The sequence below is a fragment of the Heloderma suspectum genome, chromosome 13 (genome assembly GCF_057233095.1).
Source record: "Heloderma suspectum isolate Gila_16-S chromosome 13, 16-S_ref, whole genome shotgun sequence".
Taxonomy (NCBI): Eukaryota; Metazoa; Chordata; class Lepidosauria; order Squamata; family Helodermatidae; genus Heloderma; species Heloderma suspectum.
Genome location: NC_139470.1, coordinates 4,493,869 through 4,509,937, shown reverse-complemented (window position 1 = coordinate 4,509,937; position 16,069 = coordinate 4,493,869). Strand labels below are relative to the sequence as shown.

At 47.7% G+C, this 16,069-nt stretch overlaps 1 protein-coding gene across 1 annotated transcript in view; it reads left to right on the top strand.

The window, feature by feature from the left end:
* CUX2 (cut like homeobox 2) overlaps positions 1-16,069 on the top strand; it is a 231,389-nt gene that overhangs the window by 73,609 nt on the left and 141,711 nt on the right. The window lies entirely within an intron of this gene.

Sequence of the window (16,069 nt, the reverse complement as noted above, 5' to 3'; positions counted from 1 at the left end):
CCGAAAATGGACTGGCAGCCAGTGCAGCTGGAAAAGTACTGGCGTAATATGAGCTCGCAGGCCAGTCCCTGTTAACAATCTTGCTGCCCTATTTTGGACCATCTGAAGTTTCCGGACCGTTTTCAAAGGCAGCCCCATGTATAACGCATTGCAGTAATCCAGACGAGAAGTTATCAGAGCATGGATAACTGTAGCTAGGCTATCTCTGTCCAGATAAGGGCGTAGTTGGTATACCAGCCTAAGCTGATAAAAAGTGCTCCGTGCCACTGAGTTCACCTGTGCCTCAAGTGACAGTTCTGGATCCAAGAGCACCCCCAAACTACGAACCTGATCCTTTAGGGGGAGTGCAACCCCCTCCAGAACAGGTTGAATAGCACCTAGCCGGGCAGACGAACCACCCACTAACAGTACCTCCGTCTTGTCTGGCCTGAGTTTCAGTTTATTGGCCCTCATCCAATCCATTACCGTGCCCAGACACTGATTCAGAACAGTCACTGCCTCACCTGGGTTTGATGAGAAAGAGAGGTAGAGCTGGGTGTCATCCGCATATTGATGGCACCTCAGCCCACACCTCCGGATAACCTCCCCCAGTGGTTTCATGTAGATGTTAAACAGCATGGGGGATAAAATAGAGCCCTGTGGAACCCCATGGCATAATTGCCATGGCACAGAGCAATAATCCCCCAGCACCACCTTCTGGAATCGGCCATCCCAGTAGGAGCAGAACCACTGTAGTGCAGTGCCTCCAACTCCCAACCCAGACAACCTATCCAGAAGGAAACCATGGTCGATGGTATCGAAAGCCGCTGAGAGGTCCAGGAGAATCAACAGGGTCGCACTTCCCCTGTCCCTCTCCTTTGAATTGGGAGTCCTCCCCCTAGTTGTTGGCGTCTGGCTGCGATTTCTCAGCCGAGAGGGGGAGGACAAAGCACTCTGTGCAAGCTCAGGGTCACTTTCCCCCTGTTATGGCTGTATAGCTTCCACTGCCAAGCTTTCTGGACTTGCGTCCTACTACGAGAGAAGGTGGAGAGGCTGAAGAAACTACCTTAGCTAGGAAAAGGTTAAAGTCGGGGTTGAGGAAGGGCCAAAACAGGAGCACAGGAAGAGAGAAGATTAACTAGCCTTATGCTCTCTGCAGCAGCCAGGCCTATTTGTAAAGGTGCCAGTGGCTACTGGGTGCCTGGATTTTTGCTTCCTGCTTATGAATTAACCTTCTGCAAGAGCAGTATATCCATGAATAATAAAGTATGATACGTTCCTTCTAATGAGGCTGTTTTTAAAGAGATGTGTTCTGCATTCTTGATCTGTGCCAGCTGCTTATTGCTGGTCGGGAGATGCCCGTTAACCATGCGTGCGTGCATGTGTGCGTGCCTGTGTGTTTAAATCTGCCTGTGTTAATAATCGATAGATATATGCAATTGCCAGGGCTGTTTATGCAACTCTTTTATCAATTCACAGACAGCAGGGGATCAAAATGTGAGCAGATAAGGCCAATACCCTGAGCGAGGTTTAAAAAACAGGATGAAATAATGACTAGAATTTTAGCCGTTGGTGGAGCTGCTTAAGCAGTTGAAGGAGAGTGACAGCATTGGAGGGGGATCCCAGAGGGTCAACTACTCCAACCCCCCCTGTAGCTACAGCCAGTGGAGGCTGGTGGCTCTGATGTCAGTGGGGTGGTGAATCCACTTGAGATTTCAGTCAGAACTCTAATGGAGCTATCTAAGGTAGCAGCTTGGATAGGAAGCACCTTGGATAGCTCCTTTAGAATTCTGATTGAAACCCCAGAGCAGATTCACAGCCCCACTGACATTAGAGCCACCATCCTCCACTGGCGACAGTAATAGCCTAGTTCATGGCCTGTGGCAACTGCCCCATGAGCAATATCTGGCCTGCTACACATTCTTGGAGATGGGCTGTAGCACAGTGGTACACGACATGCTTTGCATTCAGAAGGTCCCAGGTTGAATCCCTGGCATCTCCAGGTTAAAGGATAAGGGAAGAGTTGATGGCAAAGATATCTCTCTACCTGAGACCCAAGCAACTGCCTGTCTGTGTAGGGCAGGACAGGGCTGAGGAGCCATGGGCCCAAATCCAACCCTCTGGGGTTCCCCAGATGGCCACACTCCCTTCCCCTGGCTCTACCCCTTTCTCCCAACCACTTATGGTTTAGTAGTTTCCCAGCTTTTGTGCGGTTTCCCCCTGTATTCTAAACGGCAGAAATGCTTCTCCTAAGGCTCTGTGATTGGCAGTAAAAGCTTTAAGTTAAAATGTGCTGGTGTTTGTTTGTTTTTCTATTTGTGGCCCCACCCCCTTTTGCACTGGATTGTGGCCTCCAAACTGCTTCTCCAAACTGCATTTGGCCCTCGGGCTGAAAGGGGTTCCCCACCCCTGGAGTAGGAAAGGCTGGACCAAGGACTTGGCATGAGGCAGGGTCCAACGTTATCTGTACTCCAGCAGGACACGCTGGGCTCTCTCAGATTTTCCACTCTCTAGTCTCAAAGAGATGAAGGGGAGAGGTTTGAATGGGGCAGGGGAAGTGGATGGATTCAGAATGTGAGCTGGATGCTACTGAGCACTGCTCAGATGTCCCTTCCTTCTCACCTGTTTTTGAGCACAGTTGTATACCAGCTGCCCATGGAGGAGTCCAGCTGAGTGGGGTATAGATGCATCCTGATCCCACAGACAACCTGGAAAGCGGATCTGAGGCATGGTCTGTAGATACGTTGGTCAGAGCAGGAATCTGTATCAGGAATTCGGCAGACTTCAAGCTGACCCGAGGCCCAGGGAAAGAGGATGGCGTCTGACTCTGTTCCTAGGAGATGGGGGTTTAGAGCTCCTCAAGTGAAAAATTATAGCTTTGCCATCACACTAAACACTCACAGCTTCACTGACCACCTACATCCCCTCACGCCCCGTAAGTTGCTGGAGGTCAACCAGCAACATCAGCATGCATGGCCAACAAGGCAAGGGCACTCCTCCTCTTTAAATCCCTGCTAGCCCTCGGCCAAAGGGCAGGGAGTTGACACCAGCAGGCCGGCTTGGTTGTTAGTCCAGTTAAGCCCAGCTTGCTGCTAGAGCAATGTCCAAGCAACGTCTGCCTTTGCTGGGAGCTCTCCGAGGCCCTGCAGAGCCTTCCCTGCTCCCCTTCCATTCCCTGGAACCTGTAGCTCTTCCTTGCTGTTGGCTGACTCCTGCTGAAGTCTGTCCTTTTCAGATCTTCCTTGGTGCCCCATAGACAGGGCTGGCTCAACTCGTCTTGCCGCCTGGGGGCAAGGTGGCACCCCCTCCCATTCCAAGTAGAGCAGGTGGCAGACTGGCAGTCGAAGCTTCCTTCAGCAGTGGTGACAGGGCAGCATCCTCCACTGCACCTGAGGGCAGTGGACCAGCTTAGGGGGCACAGGGCAGGCCCCGTGGCACACACAGCTCTGTCCTCTGACATGTTGCTGTCCCCTCGGCATCTGCCACCTGAGGCAGCCACCTCACCCTGCCTGATGGTAGGCCCTCCCTATGGGCTTAGCAGGTTGGGTGAAGCAAAGCAGGCGTTGGTGCTGACCTGAACCGAGAGCGTCTCTGCTGTTTGTAGAGCCTCCGTAGTCTACTGCTAAGAGGATATCTGGCTGGCTCAGTCCAGCCAGAGCAGGACAAACCTGAGAGCCTTGTTGCCTCTCATATGGCCCAAGCTAGCATGGTTTCAGCTGGTTTAGTTGCTACCAGGCATTGTCACCTATGTACCTAAGAGTAGCTAATTTTGCAGAAATATACTTAGAAAAGGCCTCTTTCATTCTGTGCTTGGGGGAGGAGGTGTAAGGGCTAGTTAGCCGTTCCAAGAAGCCAATACCAGTGCTTTGTCTGTTCTGGTTATTTTGTTCTAAACGGAATTGCTATCAAACTCAACTTGTCAGCTTAGGAAAAAAAATATTATGCAAGACTTTTAAAAAAACATTAATTGTCTCCCCCCCCACCAATATCTGTGTGAAAATATTAAGCCATTTTGGTTTAGAAACCCCTCATTTTATTCTGGTTAGCTTTTAATTTAACGGCATTTTAAAAAATTCGTTTTCCTACTAAATGTAATCTCTCATAGTGTAATTTGATACAGTCATTGCCCATAATGTTTAATGTCCCACCAATAAATGCTTAGAACTGCTTTGGAGTGATTTAGGGGATCCTGACAGATGGGGGCAACGGGGGTGGGTGGGTGGGGTGGGGAGAACCCATCCTCCTATTGGGGCTTGTTTCCATTAATTCCTTAATTGAGCACAATTCTCCTTGGCTGCCTTGCTATGTGGAGCTTCTTTATAGCCTGCAATGGTTGCATTTTCTAGCAGAGCTTGCTTGCTTGAACCAATAAGCTGTTGCTTTTAAAATCTCTCATGGATGGGTTTAAAACAGGGGTGTTGAACCTCAGGCCATCAGGCCAAATATGGCCTGCCTGAGGTCCCCATCCAGCATTCTGGGTTCCCCAGGTGGACATGCTCCTTTTGCTTTCCCCCGCCTGCAAGTCATTTAGTGGTTTCCCAGCTTTTGCACTGCTTTTTGTTTCTCATTCTAAAAGGTTGAAATGCCTCTTCTAAAGCTTGCTTACTTACTGGCAGTAAGAGATTTAAGCCAAAATATGCTGGTCTTTTGGCCCTGTCCCCTTGGTCTTTTGCCCTGCCCCCTTTTGCCTTTGGCCGCATCCACCACTGGAATGTGGCCCCGAGCATTTCGCCGAAATTAAATTTGGTCCTTGGGCTGAAAGGAGTATAACACGCCTGGTTTAAAATAAAGATCAGTAGCTGGTGGCCCCTGGCCAAATTCTTGCCTTACTTGTGTGTGCGTGCATGTGTGTGTGAGTAGAACTAATGGTCCTTTCATACACCCTTTATGTGTTCACCTTTTCCTTTTATTTACTTCCTCAGTACAAAAGGTGGTGTGTTTTGTGTTCTCAGTTGGATGGCCAGATGCAAAAGGAAGCAGGGTTTCTGTACCTTTAATAGTTATGTAGAAGTCAACTATTAAAGGTGCAGGAGCCCCATCCTCTTTTGAATCTGTTTTGGGCCTTGTTTCAACTGGCACTCCCACCTGACATACCTTTAGATAGCTGGACGTCATCCAAAGGTGCTGCCAATAGAAGTGGGGTATACTCGATATGTGGCACAAATAACATGTTGACAGACTGGTGTCACTCACACAGTGAGTGTGAAGTGTGTTGCTCTCACAGCTTTGTCTTTGGCGTACACCCCCATGTGTCCTGGTTGAAAACTTTAGCATGGTTTGGTCCTGGTCCTGAATTGTTAGTGATAACAGGGAAGCACCCCAAACTGCTGAAATACTCCATATGGTTTTGAAACAGCTGTGTGTGTGTACAGTGCTGGTTTTTGAGGGCCTTTGGGAAAGACATCCTCAGTGGGCCCCCTCCCTCAGTGAGTCTAAATTCTCACTGCCGTTGTCACCAGCCGCCCTTGCTCCTCATCCACTTTCTCATCATTGCTGTTACTTGCTGGCTTGACAGGCAGAGACTCAAGGAACGAGAAGGCAGTGGGGCATCTGCTCCTCTTCCTTCTCACCACCACTAATGTCTGGGCCAGAGCGAGAGGCAGGTGAAGAATCAGGGTGCAATGGGGAAGAATAGGGACCACTTCAGGGGGCTCTTGTCAATGGCCCCTGCTTGGGTGTGGGCCCTTGGCAGGTGACCAACCATGCTCACCCTTGATGCTGGCCCTGTGTGTGTGTGTAGACAGACAGACAGACAGACAGACTTCCCTTCTCCAAAGCAGCTTCTTCATTTATTTTATGCGGGATTTAGGACACACCTACACACTCTAAATTTAAGCATTTCTGGAATAGATGCAACTCCTTGCACTTCCCACTAAAAACTCTGCAGGGTTGCATTTTTGTAAAGGGTAGAGTTGAGATATTTTGTTTGAGATCCCCTAGCTTCTTCCCACATGACTATGGTTTCTAGTAGGTTTCTATCCTTTACAGCTGTATGCATTGAAATGGCCTTAAATTGAGACTGTACACATCTGTCTTCAAATCTATCTTCCAAAGCTCTCCCTTTCCATGAGGTCTTCGCCACCCTCTGTTTGTAACTGCATTTGCTAATGTTTGCCCCCCTGTGACCTTGGCTTCTTCCATCACTCCTCTCCTTCTCTTTTTTTCTCTGCTGAGTCATAATTCATAGTGTAAGTTCTTTGGGGATGGAGAACTGGCTTTTTTCATTTATGTTGTTAAATGCCATTGATGCTGCTGCATCAATAATAAAATATAACCTGAGCCTTCATCGTTGAGACCTGGGCTTCGCTCAAGTCCTCATTTAGCCTTTGAATGCCGCCATTCCCAAACTGTGTGTAGGGATGCATTAGTGTGGCAATAAGAAATATGGTTAATTATGCTATTAAAGCCCCCTTCAGCCCAAAGCACTCGCCCACAAGGAATCTGGCTGCCACAACTCTGCAAGATTTGCTGTTCTTGTCTTGCCTCCATCACGCATGCTTCTTCTGGGGAATGATTTCTTCTGCCCCATCAGTTATGATTGGATCAGCTGATTGCTTTCAATTGCACTGCAAAATTATCTACCCTCAAGGGAGGACCGTGTAATATCTCTGCATGAGGCATGCTCAGTTAAGTGACTCGTTCAGGGATGCAACGGGCAACCTCTGAGGACCGGTAATTCGTACCTCTTACACACTTTAAAAGAGGAGAGGGTGGATCCTTTTCAGGTGCAGGGGGTGCTTCCTTTTGAGAAAAAGGGTGCTTCATCTGTCCAAAGTCTAGGCATTACCGCTCCAATGCTTTCAGTACAATGTCTTTATATAGTATTTAACACAAGCTGAAATGTGAAAGATTTCTTTCAACCTGATTTCTGAAAGGGGTCGAATAAAATAATGAGGGAAAAGGTGGTGGGGGGGGAATTGCATATGCATGCTAGACACCATAAAAAAGGCACTTTTTCTGGGTTTTAAATCAAGCTATAAAGTTACAGTGGGGTTGCATAAAACACTCTCCCAATTTAATCCATCTATCTAGTGTTCCATCTAATTACTACATTAGAAAAGGCTTCAGAGCATGTATTGAACATTATAAATGGGAATAAAATGATTCTGGTAATAGCTTAATAAAACAGGTGAGGTAGCTCTGTCTCTGTCTGCTTTCATCCTTGGGTCGGGGCCAGATTGATTTATCAGATACGGAGGTGGGGGGAGAAGAGAGACCCACATGTTCATGTCCTCAGACTTGGAAGTGTGTCTCCATTTAGAAGGTAGTCTTGTTTTTCAGCAAGAGATGGGCAGTCAATTTCTTTTTGTGTACACCGAACTTCTCAAGAGCTGAAAAACTCCCTGGTGGTGCTTGTGTAAACCTGCCTTATACTGACTTGTCTACTGCAACCTTCCCCAACCTGACAGTCTCCAGATGTGTTAGACTACAGCTCCTGCCACCCCATGGCCAGTGGGGATGATAGGCATTATAGTCATCACATCTGGAGGGTGCCAGGTTGGGGCAAGGCTGCCTCACAGCATATCTCTGTTGATGCTAACCTGATCAATATCCCTTTAAAAGGGCGTGGAGTAAGAACTCTAGACAGGAGCTGTACTCTCGGAGTCACCCCACCCCCACCCCAGACTTCCCGTTCCCTCACAGTAGTTCAGGAGCAATGAATTTTCCCAGCAACCATATATTGTTCCCTCTTGTAATGCAAAGTATTTTGGGGTGCCTTGGGCTTGTACAGGCAATGAAGATGCATTAGCTGTACAAAAGACCTGATCTGATGTAGATGAAAACTTCTAGAACTGGTTTGTTCATATGGATCAACACACCTGCCTGCATTTTTGCATTCTCCTTGTGGGCATGGCTATGAGGACGGTCATGATGAGTGCCTGCACTTCAGAATTACCACCACACCACTGTGTCACACAAACCAAGTTTGTGTAACAAGATGGCCGTGGTGGCTGGAGATAGTGGACGTTGGAGTCTAACACATCTGGAGGGTTGGGGAAGGCTGATATGCTCTGACAGGCAAAGAAGGCCGTTCCCATGCTCTTCTCCCTCATCCTTCTGATGTGAGATGCTGTCAGGGATTGAACCTGGGACCTTCTGTGAAGAAAGCAGGGGCTCAGCCTGCCTTCTGAGGTTTACGCACAGTCCATCTAGCCCAGCATTGTCTCCTCCAATTGGCAGTGGCTTTCTGATGTCTCGAGTAGAGAGAGAGGGAAGGAGGGAGAGAGAGAGAGGCCTTTCACATCACCGGCTACCTGAGTGGATGAGCGGTTCCAGGGGTTGATCCTGAGACCTTCTGTGTATCCAGTACATGCTCCGCCACTGAGCTGTATAGCCTCTCTTTCCATGGCACCTGCCTTCTCCCATCTACTAACTTGCAACTTTTAACGAGCAATTGTGCTTTGGCAGGAAGGCAGTAATTAAAATGTTGTTGTAGATACATAGCAAACAAATAGATACATGAAATGCCAGTTGCAATTCCCAGGTTGAAAGTGGAATGAAAGCCAAGAAAGAGAAGCACAAACTTCCGGGTTTTGAAATGGGGCAAATGCTGATACCCCATCACCAAAGCCTGCTTAGCTTCTGTCCTCAATTCTACTCCCCAATTCTACTCCCACCTCCCCATGGTAATTTTAAAACCTGCTCCATGGCGAATGGACTTGAGGAACGGAGGCCTGTGGTTTCAGCCCCCCTTGCAATATTGGCAGCCCCGGGACCTATCCTTTCTTCCTTGCCGCAAACTAAATGTGCAGGTGTCAAAAGGTTAAGTTCCAGCGCGCCAATAAGGTGCCCATCTTTCATGGCGAGATGCCATTTTCGCTTGGCGTCTTCAGTGTTGTCATGGATACTGAAGCATGGGACCCCTGAGATTGGAGCCTTAGAATTAATGGCAGCCCCGTCTAAAGGATTCCTGTCTGGGCTGAGTTGATGGATTACATTGATGCGCCATTTGTCATACTGTAATTGTTGTGGCAAATGTAATACGCACCAGTATAAACATTGGGCTGCTTTGCTAATAAAACCAAGAATAGGAAGGGAGAGGATGATGCACTGTTATGTTCAGTTAAAGAGACAATGCCCCCCTTCTCCCTTTCTCTTTTCCTGGCTTAGTTCTCCTTTTTTGAAAACCCAGCTGATCCCGTCACCTTTATTGATGAGCTCAGCCATGCCACAGAGGCATTAGGCCACCTCACAGAATGCTTCTTTCAAGTCTTCCATGGGCTTAGTGCTTGTCAGGTGAAAATGAGGGGGCCAGATATTTCAAAGTGCTGATGTGCATGTGGCATTCTGTGGACCATCCCTGCCTTGCATCGATGCTGGTTTCTTTTGAAGCATGAAGCAACTTCCACATTCCTCAACTGCTACCAATTTTTTTAAATCCTTCCCAAATACCATGTTCCAGCTAGTCCAGCTGGCTCATAAGCTATTTTTGCTGCTGAGGGGCCACCATATGGCCATTCTCTATGCATGGGGGGACCTTAGTGCATCTTGATCGGGGGGGGCTGCTCTGGTTGTCATCCCACCTTCTGAGGTTAGGTGGATGGCTATCAGGGGAAGGGTCTTATCTGTGGCGGCACTCTGACTGTGGATATCTACTCACCCTGCAACCACACTGGCGGCTTTTTGATAACACAGCTCGCCTTCGTAGGCTTTCTGTCATTGCCTTTGACCGCTCTTACTGATTCATAGCAACTGTTTCTTATTTGAGCATTACAGCTGCACCCCTGCTGGATTTCAGTAGTGGGCTGAAATATCGTCTTTTTGTGACGATAATCATTTTCAAATTGGCACTGAGGACAATGATTACCAGAAGGAACATCGCCTCCCATATTTACCTACATTAAGACCATCATCTGCAGCCCTCCTCCAGGTGCCCCTGCCAAATGGGGCAAGGCAGGTGGCTTTGAGAGAGAGGGCCTTTTCAGTAGTGGCATCCATTTTGTGGTATGCCCTCCCCAGACAGGCTGACTTGGCATCTACGCTATGTTCTTTCCTGTACCAGGTGAAGACCTTTTCATTCTCCCTGGTGTTTTAAGAAACTTTTTTTAGTATTCTATTCTGCTGGTGGTTTTAATTTGATTTTATGAAGTTGTAAAGCAGGGGTCCCCAACCCCCGGGCCACGGACCAGTACCGGTCCGTGGCCTGTTAGGAACTGGGCCATACAGCAGGAGGTGAGCATAGGGGTGTGCGAAACCCCCTTACCTTGGGTCCGCGGGGGGGGGGGGAAGTGATCCATCCCTCCCCCCTGGAACCCTCGCTGGCCCCGGCCGGCTCCGCTCTGCGGCAAGTCTGCGGAGCTGCCAGCCGGTTCTGGACACTGGCAGACTTCTGGCCGCTGGGACGCAAATGGCGTCCACATAGCAGATGTCATTTGCATCCCTGTTCTTCAAGTAATAGGCTACGTAAATGTTTATGTAGCCTATTACTGCAAAGTAATAAATGTAATGCGCTTGAATCATCCCAAAACCATCCCCCCCGGTCCGTAGAAAAACTGTCTTCCACGAAACCGGTCCCTGGTGCCAAAAAGGTTGGGGACCGCTGTTGTAAAGGGTTCTTTATTGGCTGCTCATTTTATTTTGGTTTTATTCTGTGCTGTTTTTATTTATTTTTTGTTTTAATGTTTGTACGTGTGTTTTTAATGTATTGTACACTGCCCAGAGAACTTTGGTTATTGGGCAGTTTAAAGGTATAGTAAGTAAGTAAGTAAGGTCAAAAGGCAGAGTAGCAATGTTTTTGGTCAATGGAACATGACCTAGGAGCGGGTGTTTCTCAGATCCTCGACAATCCCGAGCGGCGGCAAGAAGCAATGTTTCTTGGCAAATGGTTCTGCAGCTTTCTATAATCACAATCCAATCTAACCCTGTTCCTTGTTTTCTGAACCAAAGTTGCACAGATGTACAACCCCAGGGCAGAGCCACACATTCCAGGTTTTGTGCTGAGAAATGTGCACAAAACGTTGCAGCAGCTGAGATCTAAAATATAACCCCTCGGTTTGCTATGTGTAGTCCCACTGATGGAACTAGAGGTGGGGGAGTGAATTAATTTAGTAGGCCTTTCTAACAACAACCGGAAATATACTGTTGGTGGCTGAGTTTCAGCTTGAATAAATGAAGCACCGTTGTGTTTCAAACCAGGATGGGGGTGGGCAGGAGGGAAATGCCAGACACCCCAGACAGCTTCATAAAACCCACGGATTTATGGTGCCTTGATTGACTGTTGGTTTATTGTTCATTCCTCATTATATTAATGTGATGAGACTCCCTGCTGCTTTCCTATACCATTATTTATGGCGATGGAATTGCTCCTTCAACTTTCATCCATTGTTGCAGGATAGATCCCTGCTTTTAAAGAGACACCGTTAGGATTTTTGGTTTTGATTTAAAGAAAATGACAAAGATTATGGAGAAGGGCTGTTGAGAATTGCCTTGAATTTCTCTCTGTCTGTGGTCAGTTTTAAGGAGGGATGGTCTGAGAAGTGAGTTTGGGGGGGTGTGGGTTGGCCCAATAGCAGAGGGTAGGAATAAATGGACACTTTTCCCAGGGGAGGGGGATAAACAGCGGGAGTCTCCTGACGATTCATGCTGGTAATGATCCTGTTTAATATTTGTTAATGATCTGGAGTCATTCAGGCGAACAATTTAAGGATGACCCCAAATGGTTTAGGATGGTGGGATCCAAGCAGTGATGAACTCCTGATGGATCTCTCCAAAGTGGGTGAAATGGGGAACAAAATAGCAAATGAGAGTCAATGTAAGTCAGTGTAAAGTGGTGGTCATCCCATAGAAACAAAAGGTATGCCATAGCCACAACTTTCTGCCTCTACCCTGTCTATGCTTCAAGTTTTGAAACTATCCAGCCGTGTGTTAACATCTCTCCCTGGCTGAACTCCCTTGGCCTGTGCCCACATTTCAAATCCACCTGCAATCAACATCATCCCATCCCATCCCATCCACAAATAGTGAAGACATTCTCCAAGTGTGGATCCTTAGGTACCCAAAACAGCACCACCCATGCACAAGAGAGAAGTATCAGCAGGCTTGGGGGAATCTGAAGTTTACAGAAGTATAAAACAAATTTAGGGGTGGGGGACACCTCCTAATGGGGTGAGAAAACCCAGTGGAGAAAACCCCAATGGGGAATGGAAAATGAGGGGAGGGAGGAAATGGAATGAAGCATCCTGCAAAAGGGTATGTCTGGCTAGCTGGAACCCAGAACAGAAGCACTCTCTGCTGCAGCATTGTGTTCAGATTCCAATTCTGCTTTTCTAGAACTCTCAGTTCCAGCGTATCCCTCTTGTTGCCTCATTCAGCTGTCTGTCCCTCAGACCATTGCAGTGGGGTCAGAGCTGTGTCATAGACAAGTAAGACCTGGGGGCCAAGGAGTCGGAAACGTAATTAGCCAGAGCCAGGAAAGACCATTTGTTGTCCTGGCAAAATCCCAGCCTGAACAGGAAGTGTTTGCAGGAGTTTGCAATACAGAAGAGCCAATGGCTAGTCTGCATAGGCAGAACCTCTCCTGTACTCCAGAAGCATTTACTACCAGGGGGATGTTTCATCCTGTCAGGCAGGGGTGGGGAACCTTTGACCCAGGACCAAATCTGGCCCTCCTGGGCTCCCCAGGTGGCCACACACTGTTCCACTGGCCCCACACTCTTTCCCACAACCACCAGTCATTTGGTGGTTCCTGGCTTTTGTGCAGTTTTTCCCTATTCTGAAAGGTTGAAATGACTCCCTTAAGGCTGAGTTACTGGGAGCAACAGCTTTAAGCTACAGTATTCTGGTATTTTTGGCCCCACCCTCTTTTCCCTTGGCCCTACCCCTTTCGCCTTTGGCCCTGCCCACTGCTGGAACGTGGCCCCCAAGAGCATATCCAAAATTTACTTTCGTCCTTTGGCTGAAAGAAGTTCCCCACCCCTGCTGCAGGGCTAGTGGCTCACCATAAAAGTGCAGCTGGGCACAGAACCACTGTGTGTGTGTGTGTGTGTGCACGTGCGCGCATGCTCCAGGTCATGACCCCTCCTCTGAAACACCAGCCTTGTCCTCCCCTAGGTGCCATTCCCAGGTCGTCCTAAAATGCAAAGAATCAACCTCTGGAGCAAGTTTTGAAATGTTGCAGTTGGCCTGCACCGTCATCCAGATGGCCGGTCCCCACATCTGCATACAATTCCCTTATGCTGCCAGGTCCTCAGGCGTAAGAAGCCTTGCAGAACAGCAAAAAGCTCACACACTTTTAATTGTCCTTCTGCACAGGCGTTGCCATGTTAGTCATTTGAAGCCTAGCCAGGGGGGAAAGTGACAAGGTTCGTCAAGATTCTCGGGCTGGTTTCCTGGAGGCCATTTTACTCGCCCAGAGGCAACCCAGGGAATGGGGATTTGCACATCTCTGCAAACTCCTCCCATTTCAATCTCAATTAAAAACAGCTTTGAAGAGAAGTACCAAACCATCAGTGCTGGCTCCAGGTTTTTGAGGGCCCTTGGGCAAGACACCCGCAAAGGGGCCCCCGGCCCCAGCGAGCCCACCTTCTCACCACCACTGTCGCCAGCTGCTCTTGCTCCTCCCCCTCTTTCTCATCATTGCGGTCACTTGCTTGTTCGACAGTCAGTCAGTGAACAAGCAGGTAGAGGAATCTGCTGCTCCTTCTCCACGCTGCCACCATTGCCTGGGCCAGAGCAAGAGGCAGGCAGGCGAACAAGCAGGCTGCAGTGGTGAAAAGAAGGAACAGCTCCAGGGGGCTCTTCTCAGCGGGCCCCTGCTGAGGTGTGGGCCCTTGGCAGGTGCCTGACGGTGCCTACCCTTGACGTTGGCCCTGGCCGACATGGGTTCAGGGAGGCTTGAACAGTGGGATCTAATAATGTTACTCACCCAGGAGGAATTCTCAGTGGCCCTCAGCTGGTGGTTACCAGTAGCACCATGAATGATTATGTATCAGAGCCTGCTGTGCTGAAAAATTCTTGGAGAGGTGCCGACAAGAGCAGAAAATTATCATGCCCCTTTGAGTACATAAAAAAGTCAGTGCGTGGCCCCACTTTGCTTTTTCAAAAGACACATGATAGTGTTTTTAGATAGTATTTTTAATTTTTTTCCCTTCATGGTTGACCGAAAAGGGGTGGGTGGATTTGGGGGAGTACAGGGGGGTGGAGAACGGGTCGGCGGAGAGAGAGAAAAAGATAAACACCCTCTCTGTGTTTGCAGTCATCTGTAATTTTTATTTCTTGACCTTTTAAACATAAGCAGTAATAAAATGAAGAACTATGGTAGTCATTTAACACCCTGCCTGTATTAACTGGCTTCTGCCCATGAGCCGTGGTTTTAAATTGGCTAATGCAGACTACTTGCCGGGCCTAATAATAATTCAGATTACTACTGTCAGCTATTCCGGTTTCATGGGTAATTTAGTAGTTGAATAATTTTTTTAAAAAATTCATCCGTTCCCATGCGCTGTTATGAATCAGTAGATGGTTTACCATTGGCAGCGGTAACTGTAAGAAGATTTAAATTGCTACTGAAAAGGATTTGAGTGAAGGTAATGTTTTATAATGTTCTAAGCCATATGCACTACTTTCAGGCCTCATCGGTTTTACATTGATTCCTAGTGAAGTGTTTAATTGCATCATGAATGCAATATAATTCAGTTCTTTTGGCTAATATGGTATATATCTCAAAGTGATATACAGCCCTTGTGGAGCGAATTCGGAATTTCCTCAGGATTCTGGCGCACGGATGGGGGTGGCTCGTGGCCGTGTGTGTGGTTATAGGCTAAAGATTCCTTTCGGATCATTGGTGCACAGGAGGGAAATTTCAGAGGATGGGGCAAGGGTGCAAATTTCATACACTAACAGTATATAACAGTATAACAGTATAACAGAGCCAGTGTAGTGTAATGGTGAGAGTGACGGACTGGGAGCTGGGAGATCCGGGTTCTAGTCCCCACTTGGCCATGGAAGCTCACTGGGTGACTTTGGGCCAGTCACAGACTCTCAGCCCAACCTACCTCACAGGGTTGTTGTTGTGAGGATAAAACAGAGAGGATAATGTAAGCTGCCTTGGGTTCCTTGCAAGAGGAAAAAAGGCAGGATATAAATGCAATCAATCAATAAATCAATCAATCAATAAACAGACAATTTCCCCTGTCTTTTCTTCTTCTCCCTGCTTGCCTGCAGATGGGTAGGAATCTTACTGGGGCTGTAATGGGCCATGATTTTCAAGCATGGGTTCACTGAACCTTTATGTAGGGTAGAATCAAATCTGTTATTGCCTTTTGTAACCTCTGCTTAAACAGCAAAAGTAATAACAATCTATAGTAATAAAAGGGGATGTGTGTGTGTCTGTCAGCATTATAGCTCAAAGACTATGAAATCTAGATACTTCAAATTTGGTATGCATACTAAGGGGACCCTAGGGCTGTGTGCCTTAGGGTTATTTGGTTTTTTAAATCCATTAATTAATTTTAATTTTACTTATTTAACATGTGTTTGAAGCCTTCGGTACCATCTTCAGTCATTAGGTGGCATATATCCCTAATCAGCGCATAGTATTCTGAGGGACAGAGTAATATGGCTGCCCCTTCCTGCCTGCTGTGGGGCAGCCCCCTTCAGGGGAACGGAGTGGGAAGACCCCTCCTTCATGAGTCTATATGGGTGACCATGGCAAGGCTATGCCTCAGGGTGCCAACGGCCAGGACTTCACTCAGGTGGGCCAGACACAATATGTCCAACTCTGAGAGTTGTAACTTTGCTTGAAGGTTTCACTGTATCAAACTAAGGGGTTCCAGCCCATGTAAAGCCAGGTCTGTTCGCCACAGAATAATAGTTCTTAGGACTGATATGGCACTTCGTAATGTTCAAAGCACTGTCAACATACACAATGTCAGTAAACATTACAACACCCCTGCAAGGTGGGCTGTCATTATTATCCTTGGATAATACACTTTTACTGGAAAACATGTACATTATACATGTACAGAAGTCTACCCGGTGACCTCATTGGCACCAGTTCAGACTGTCCTCTATTCCCAGGCTTTTGACGTCAGATATGATGGGACTTTTAATGTCAGATGCTTTACTGGATCCTAGTATTTTATTGTTAATT